Source organism: Vigna angularis, chromosome 5, assembly GCF_016808095.1.
Source record: "Vigna angularis cultivar LongXiaoDou No.4 chromosome 5, ASM1680809v1, whole genome shotgun sequence".
NCBI classification, from domain to species: Eukaryota; Viridiplantae; Streptophyta; class Magnoliopsida; order Fabales; family Fabaceae; genus Vigna; species Vigna angularis.
In genome coordinates, this window is record NC_068974.1 from 21,309,900 (window position 1) to 21,318,454 (window position 8,555).

The following is an 8,555-nucleotide window of genomic DNA, read 5'->3' on the forward strand; positions in this document are numbered from 1 at the left end:
TCTAATCTAACCTAATAAAATAAAATAAAAACAGAAAAAATATAAACAGAAAAAATAAAAACAGAAAAAATAAAAACAGAAATTCAAAAAGTCAAAGATAATCAATAATCACACAAATTAACCAGTTAAACCACGAGTCCCCGGCAGCGGCGCCAAAAACTTGATGGACAAATTTGTAAGCACCAAAATATGATGTCACAAACTTGTTTCACAATCGGCAAGTATGACCGAATCGTTCAAGTAATAAACTTGGTAAGACCAAGTATCGTTCTTCCCAAAGGACTCACGGCCTAGTTTAGTTGTGTGGTTTGTTGATTAGCTAAGACTTACAAACGAAATAATTGGATTATATTATGCAAGACGAAAACTAAACATGTATGCATGAATTGATCAATGGCAAAGACTAAAGATAAACACTTTCAATGGATTATATGAATGAATATGTTGTTGGGGGTCAATTTCATCTCATCCACTCTCATACATTTTAGGAATTCAACATTCAAATCATCATTGTTAATGCCACTCTCTAAAGTACCATTCTAGATGGCTTCTCCCTAATCAAATAGTTCATACAATTCCTAGCATTCCTAATGATTAGTTCATGAGTGCAGGAGCTTAACGACAACCAATATAATATTGTCAGTATAATATTGGGAGAAATTCCCCGGATCTAGACTTCCCCGTACGTGTCCGTATCGACAAAACCAATAATCATGCAATAGAATGAGTTAAACAATGCAAGCATTGAGCAAAGAGGAAAAACCCTAACTAATGATGAAAGAAAGCATAAGTCTTAGATTAAGATGCAAGCATAAATTCCATATATGAGAGCTTCAAGAGATTACATTGATTCCCCAACAAACATACAAGGTTTAGTTCACCATATTCATGGTGAACCTAGATGAACAATAATGAAAGAATGAAAGAATAAACCCAATAAAGGTGAAGAGGTAGCCTGAGCATCCAAGATCCTCCTTCAAAGGGGTGGAAGAGAGAGTGTTTGCTTCGTTTCTGCCAAAGATACCTAACCCTAGGACGTGCAAGCCCTTATATACTAATCTAGAGTTACAAAAGATTACAAAAGCCCAAGCCCAAAAAGTGCCGCTCAGCGGTAAATACCGCTCAGCGGTGGTTGCGCGTCTTCTTTCTTCCCCTCAGCGGCCATTCTGCCCCTCAGCGGTTCCAACGTGACTCCTTGAGTGCCGCTCAGCGGTAAATTACCGCTGAGCGGTGCCTTCGTCTTCTCTTTTTGCACTCTTTCTTGTCTTTTCTAATGTCACTTCTCTCCTTCTTCACTCTTTTCACTAAATTCACCTTAAAACCTGCACAAAAACACTCAAATCAAGCATAAACCTGTCCAGCTCTCTTATTTATGAAAATATAGATAAAAGCATTGATTTCAAGCTAATTTCTAAGTCTAAAGGTTGCTTTTAGTATCAATTTTAAGCATGAAAATAACAGTTTTTCAACTGTTATCAATCATCATGGACAACATCACATATTTTCTCTTCATGCACAACAAAGGAGAAAGATTGTAAATCATCAACATAACTGGCCACGAACTGTGTTTGCTACTTAAGTTTCCATAAGGATTCATACCATCAGTTGCAAGTGCAAGTCTTAAGATTCTTGGATTTGCACCAAATTCTGGGAATTTGTCATCAATCTTTTTCCATTGTGGTGAATCAGCAGGGTGTCGAAGAAGATTATCGCACTTTCTTTCGTCAGAGTTCCATTTAAGGTTCTTTGCATCCTCTTTTACAGAGAACATACGTTTGAACCTAGGTATTATAGGCAAATACCACATCACCTTAGCAGGTGCACCATCATTACCTTCATTAGCAGTGATACTGTCAGATTTCTTTTTAAAACGGGATAAACCACATGTTGGACAATACTTTAGCGAAGCAAAGTCCTTTGTGTACAAAACACAATCATTAGGACAAGCATGTTTCTTTTGATATTCAAGACCCATTGGACGTAAAAAAATTTTGGCCTCGTAATTACGAATAGGTAGAGTATTATTTTCTGGAAGCATCTCCTTCAACAACTCCAACAACTCGGTGAAACTTTTATCGGTCCATCCATTCCTTGCTTTTAAACTAAACAACTTTAAAGTTGCAGACAGACGTGTAAAGTTCGAGCATCCTGGGAACAACGGTTGCTCTGAATCATTAATAAGAGAATCATACAAATTAGCTCTTCCAAAATTATCTTCACCGACATCACGTATCATGTCCTCTAAATGGTCACTCATCCATTCTTCCACATAATTCGTTCCTCGTGACGTGGTAGGCTGGTCCAGTACTTCTCCATGCCAAGTCCAAACGGTATAAGTCCTCATTATGCCGTACATGAATAGATGGTCACGCACATTGCCTAAGTCTTGCCGTATTTGATTAAGACAACTAACACAAGGACAAAAATATGTCCCGTTCACAGACTTAGCATTTTGTTCAATGTATTGCAAGAACTCCGAAACACCCTTATCATATTCTTCACTGATGCGCGTTCATTCATCCAGCTTCGATCCATACTATGTTCGTAAAATCATCAGTATAAGTTTTTTAACTCTCACAAGGTTAGGCCCTACCCATTCAAAAAAATTAATTTTCATAATTTGCTAAGACACGTGCAAAGAAGTCTACATGATAAGATTGATAAAATTTCGGCAGCATTTCGCATTGGTCTCCGAAATACACGAAATGAGAGTAGTCAACGATGACCACAATCAAATATGCATCCGGAGAACAACACAAATATTGAACCGAAATTTTATCAATCTTATCCATAAACTCCAATTGACATGTTTTGCAAATTATGAAAATTAATTTTCTTAAACTGTCCAATCGGACAATTCAAAATTTAACACAAACGATTAAAAGATTAATCGTTTGTGTTAAATTTCAAACGGGAACTAAGTGTCACTCAATGATTTGATACTTACATTCTAACATATCACAATTATAATAACATAACTAATACATGCATATTCAAAAGCCAATAACACATGCATACCTTATAGAGTCAAAAACATGCATACACAAAAACCAATAACATGCATACAAAAAACCTTTATCAACGTACAAGCTAACCTGAAAAGTTGATTCCAAATGAAAGGGAGGGAAATCGAGGAGGGCACGACCAAAAATAGTCGAAAAAGCCACCCAAGAACACACACCAAACTGCACTAAAACGCACCGAAAACGATATTTAATCGGTTCAAATCAAAGATATTTCAACACATAGCAATGTAATCGGATTGAAAGTAAATTTAAACGGTCCAAAAGAGAGAAAACGCACCTGGAAAGCAATGCCGCAGAGAGAATTCGCGGGGAAGACGATGAACAGTGAGCGTAACTGCTCGCAGGTTCGCATTTTACTATAAAAACCAATAGACGTCATGTACTATGGGGCCCCGACGTTTATAAGACTATAGACGTCGGGGCTATCACTAATATGACGTCTATGGGGATTTAAAATTGATATTCGCGGGGGGTTTTAGACGTCAGTGGTGGAGGGGGTCGGACGTCTATAATATTATAGACGTTCGGGCCCCTCCCACGGACATCTAAGAGGCTGAAGAAATGAAGGCTTCAACTTCCTTGTCAGCCTCTTAGACGTCCGTGGTGGAGGGGGTCGGATGTCTATAATATTATAGACGTCTGTGCCCCTACCACGGACGTCTAAGAGGCTGGAACAATCACCTCTTCAACTCCCTCTGTCAGCCCTTAAACGTCCGTTGTGGAGGGGGTCGGACGACTATAATATTATAGACATTCGTCCCCCCATATAAGACGTTTAGGGTGCTGACAGGGTGGTTGAAGAATTAATTGTCTTCAGCCCCTTAAACGTCCGTTGTGGAGGGGGTCAGACGTCTATAATATTATAGACGTCCGTCCCCCCATATCGGACGTTTAGGGTGCTGACAGGGTGGTTGAAGAATTAATTGTCTTCAGCCCCTTAGACGTCCGTGGTGGAGGGGGTCGGACTATAGACGTCCGTCCCTCCACAACGGACGTTTAAGGGGCTGAAGACAATTAATTCTTCAACCACCCGTCAGCACCCTAAACGTCCGATATGGGGGGACGAACGTCTATAATATTATAGACGTCCGACCCCCTCCACAACGGACGTTTAAGGGCTGACAGAGGGAGTTGAAGAGGTGATTGTTCCAGCCTCTTAGACGTCCGTGGTAGGGGCCCGGACGTCTAGAATATTATAGACGTCCGACCCCCTCCACCACGGACGTCTAAGAGGCTGACAAGGAAGTTAAAGCCTTCATTTCTTCAGCCTCTTAGACGTCCGTGGGAGGGGCCCGAACGTCTATAATATTATAGACGTCCGACCCCCTCCACAACGGATGTCTACAGTTTCACTTATTTACGGATATGCCACCCGTCAATTATTTATGTTGGGGCTTTTGTGGACGGATGTCTATGGGGTAACGTTATTTTGTTAAATGTTGTTTGTTAAACTTCAAAACTCGAGTTGCTAGACAGGCTAGTCTCTCTAGACGATCTTGTCTTCACATTTTTATATTTTGAACCGTAACTTCAGAAATGATTGGGTATAGTCTCTCTCACTCAACAATGTTAAATTTTCTTTAACGTGTCAAATGACTTTCCACCCTGACATATGCGCAATTTACTTGTTTATAGACGTGACAACCTTCTTTTTGCTCCTCACCATTTTTACACACTAAAACAAAAGCCACCATCATTTCTTTAATCATCATTTCCATTATTATTGCCCTTCTTCATCCTTCTCAAATTTCCAATCATCTTCCTTATACATAACTTCACACAAAGTAAGAAAATTATAGCTGTTGACATTGTTTTCCCACCTTGCATGGACAGTAACAAAGAAAAGTGACATCAACGACCATGCTCGAGTTGCAAGTGTGACAAAGTACGACATTATATAAAGTTCGTTGGAGATTAAGGCATGGGGAGATCTGGGGGCAAATGGAAGATGCAGAAGAGGAGAAACTTTCCCTTGAAATGTCCTAAGCCAGGTAATTTTCTTAGTACAATGTACTTGTACATGTAATGAGAGAAATTTGGTTATGCAATTTGCATCATCGTCTCTTCTTTTATCATACGGGTGTTGTTAAAATAAGTTTTTGATAAGGCTTAAGGCCTCTTTGATATTGGTGTTAAAAAAAAGAAAAGCAAAACTTATCTAATAGCTCAACATTCGCTCAAAAAAACTTGACACTTCTTCAAAACAAGCTCGACAATCATTCACTGAACCCTAAAAATCACAAAACACAATTCGATCTTACACATACCAACTCATCCAAGAGCTAAAACAACTCGGCCAATATCACGAGCACCTTGGTCAAGGTCAAAAAGCCCCATACCGACCTATAGAACGTCAAAAAATGAGTTTTGAAACACTGAAACTGAGGTCTAGAAACAACCTAGGTAGAATAGGTCGACCAGCCCAGGCCGACGACCATGTAGTTCGACTAAACATACTATATCATGGAAACTTGTTAAATACAACTCGGCACAGTTTATGCACCATGACAGAGTCGTACATGTATGTTAACTCCTGGGCAAGCGCACTCAATAGTTCGAGTAATAAAACATGCTAAGACCAAGTATCATTTCCTAAGAGACTAATGTAATACTGAATATTTGTATAATTAATAACTCATCTAGTGATGGAAGTAAAAGAATGCATGAGAGAATTGTGTGTATTTCCTAGTGAAATACTATATGTATTTATAGGGTTTCTAAGTCCTATGAGGTTTGTTGTAAAACCTAATAATATCAAGAGAATATAAATTAATATCAACAAATATAACTACTTACCATTGATATATTAAATTAGCAAAATAATAACAATAATAGAATGTTTTACTTGTTTAACGATATATTTTGTTGATATATGATATTAAATAATATTATAACACAATCACACTACTGTGATTTAGTCCCATAATATGTTTGTTAAGATTGTTGATAGGGGGAGCACTGGTTTAGCTGAACCCACAATCTTAGTAATATCTAAGTTTTTGATGATGACAACACATAATTAATAACACACATGTATTTGGTGTTACATGTTCTATGCCATTTTGAGCACATGATTGTGTTGTTTGTGTTGTTCATTGCATTTCACTGTGTTATATATGTGATTTTATACATGAATGCATGACACATGTTTTTGTAAAAGGAAAACCATAAGCACTTTTATTGAACTTAAATTGTGTGGCAAAACAACAGTTTTAAGTCGATTTCATTATGGGGTGACTCGATTAAAGCTCGTGTCTTTCAACAAACTTTTTCAAGTGTGTTGTGAGAGTTTTTGAAAGAGAAAAGTTTTCAAAACTATTTACTCTGTTATAAAGTCGATTACATGCGTGTTGCATTCAACTGAGTTTATTATGTTTTGAATAACTGTTAATGCTTGATATAACTGTCACAACGAATATATTTTTAAATATGTTGATCAAGCATTAAATGAAATTCGACTGCATTAATTGTCCATTCAATTAATTGCATTGATTGTTGCTAACTGTAATAACAAAATTACTATATTCAATTGCAGTAGTAGCTTACTCAATTAAAATGCGTCAGAGTTGTGTTTATCTATAAATTGACACGAATTTGTTTTCTATAAGAACTTTTGTTAATCTAACAGTTTGTGATATCTTTTTCAAAAAGTGCACTCTTATAGAAAGAGAGAAAGATCTCCAAGAAACAAGAAGTGACCGTGGTGATCATCTACTTGTGGATTCTTCAAGAGCATGTTAACTACACTACAAAAGCTTATCATATCTGCACATTGGGTATAACTAGGAGATCAGAAGCTACAATCTTGTGAAGATTGGATTGAAGTTCCCTGTTGTGATGACAGGAAGAAGAGCGTGCTGCGTTCTTGAATTTGAGGGTGACTTAAAGGGTTTGGACTACAGGAGAGGGGATTCTTGCTTCTAGTCTGTTTGTATACTGCCTATATTTTGATTAGAGGGTTAGAGAGGTGTTTTATATTTTTGATGGGAGGTTGCTATAAAAGCCTTGTTGTAAAAACCTTGATCATTATAGTGCATTATTTTCCTCTGGTTGAAAGGACACTGGATGTAGGCTTGGCCGAACCAGTATAAAAACTCAGTATTGGATCTTTCTATCCCTACACTCTTTTATTCAGTCGACTTCTTACTGTACTCAATCGATTTAATTTCCGTTGCATGAACAAATATTTTACCTTGTGTTTCAAGAAAGTCATAAAGGCATCACTTTTGGTGAAAAAGATTTTGAAAGTTTTAAATTTTATACTTCACCAATTCACCCCCCTCTTGGTGTGAGAAATTGAGCCATTCTTTTTTAACAATTGGCACCAGAGCTGGTTTTCATAAAATATTTGAAAAATTAGTTGATTATTGTTTTCATTATATCGACTGATCCTGGAAAATGGCTTTCAATTTTCAAACCTTTGGTGAAGGTACATCCACAATTAGACCACCACTATTTGCTGAAGAAAACTATTCTTTTTGGAAAATTAGGATGCAAATCTTTCTTGAATTCGTGCATAAAGGAGTTTGGGATGCAACTCTAAACGATCCATATGAACCCACTCAAATTGTGAATTAAAAAACTATTTTGAAAAACTTTTCTAAGTGGACTCAAGATGAAAACCGTAGCGCACAATATGATGTTAAGGCTAGGAATGTAATAGCTTCCGCACTAACAATGGATGAATTTTTTAGGATATTACAATGCAAGACTGCCAAGGAAATGTGGGAGGTTCTTAAGGTTACGCATGAAGGAACGTATGAAGTAAAAAGGGCCACAAAGAACTCTGTTATACAAGAATATGAGTTGTTCACACACATAGTCAATCACCTCATGGCTCTCGGGAAAGTGTTTGATAAAGAAGAAATCAACATAAAATTCTTGAAAAGCCACAATAGAAGTTGGCAACCGAAAGTCACTGCTATATCTGAATCAAGAGACTTGACATGCATGAACTTGGCTACATTACTTGGAAAACTCAGAGAACATGAATTAGAGCTTGGAAGGCTAAAGGAGGAAGAAGAAATCAATTGTTTTAAAGGCCATTAGCAAGAAAGCTACAAAGATTCATGAACCTGAAACTGAATCAGATGCAGATATACCAGAAAAGGAAATGATGAATATGATGGTAAGAAAATTTAACAGATTCATGAAATATAAAAATTATGCAACTAACAATGCAGGTTTCTCAAGAGGAGGAAAGAAGAGCTCAAGAAGCAATGTTGTTCAATGCTATGAAGGAGGAAAGAAGAGCTCAAGAAGCAATGTTGTTCAATGCTATGAATGTGGAAAGGATGGTCATATCAAGCCGGACTCTCCAGACTTAAAGAACAAGCAGAAAGAATTCTCCAAGTATCCTCAAGACAAGAACAGGAAGTAGAGGAAAGCTTATATTTCCTAGGAAAACAATGATGAAGACTCTTCAAGTGATGATGACATATGTGTTGAAGAGGAGTCAAACTTATGCTTTATGGCAGGCTCTGCACAATCTGATGATGATAGTGATCGTGAATTTGAAAATTAACCAAT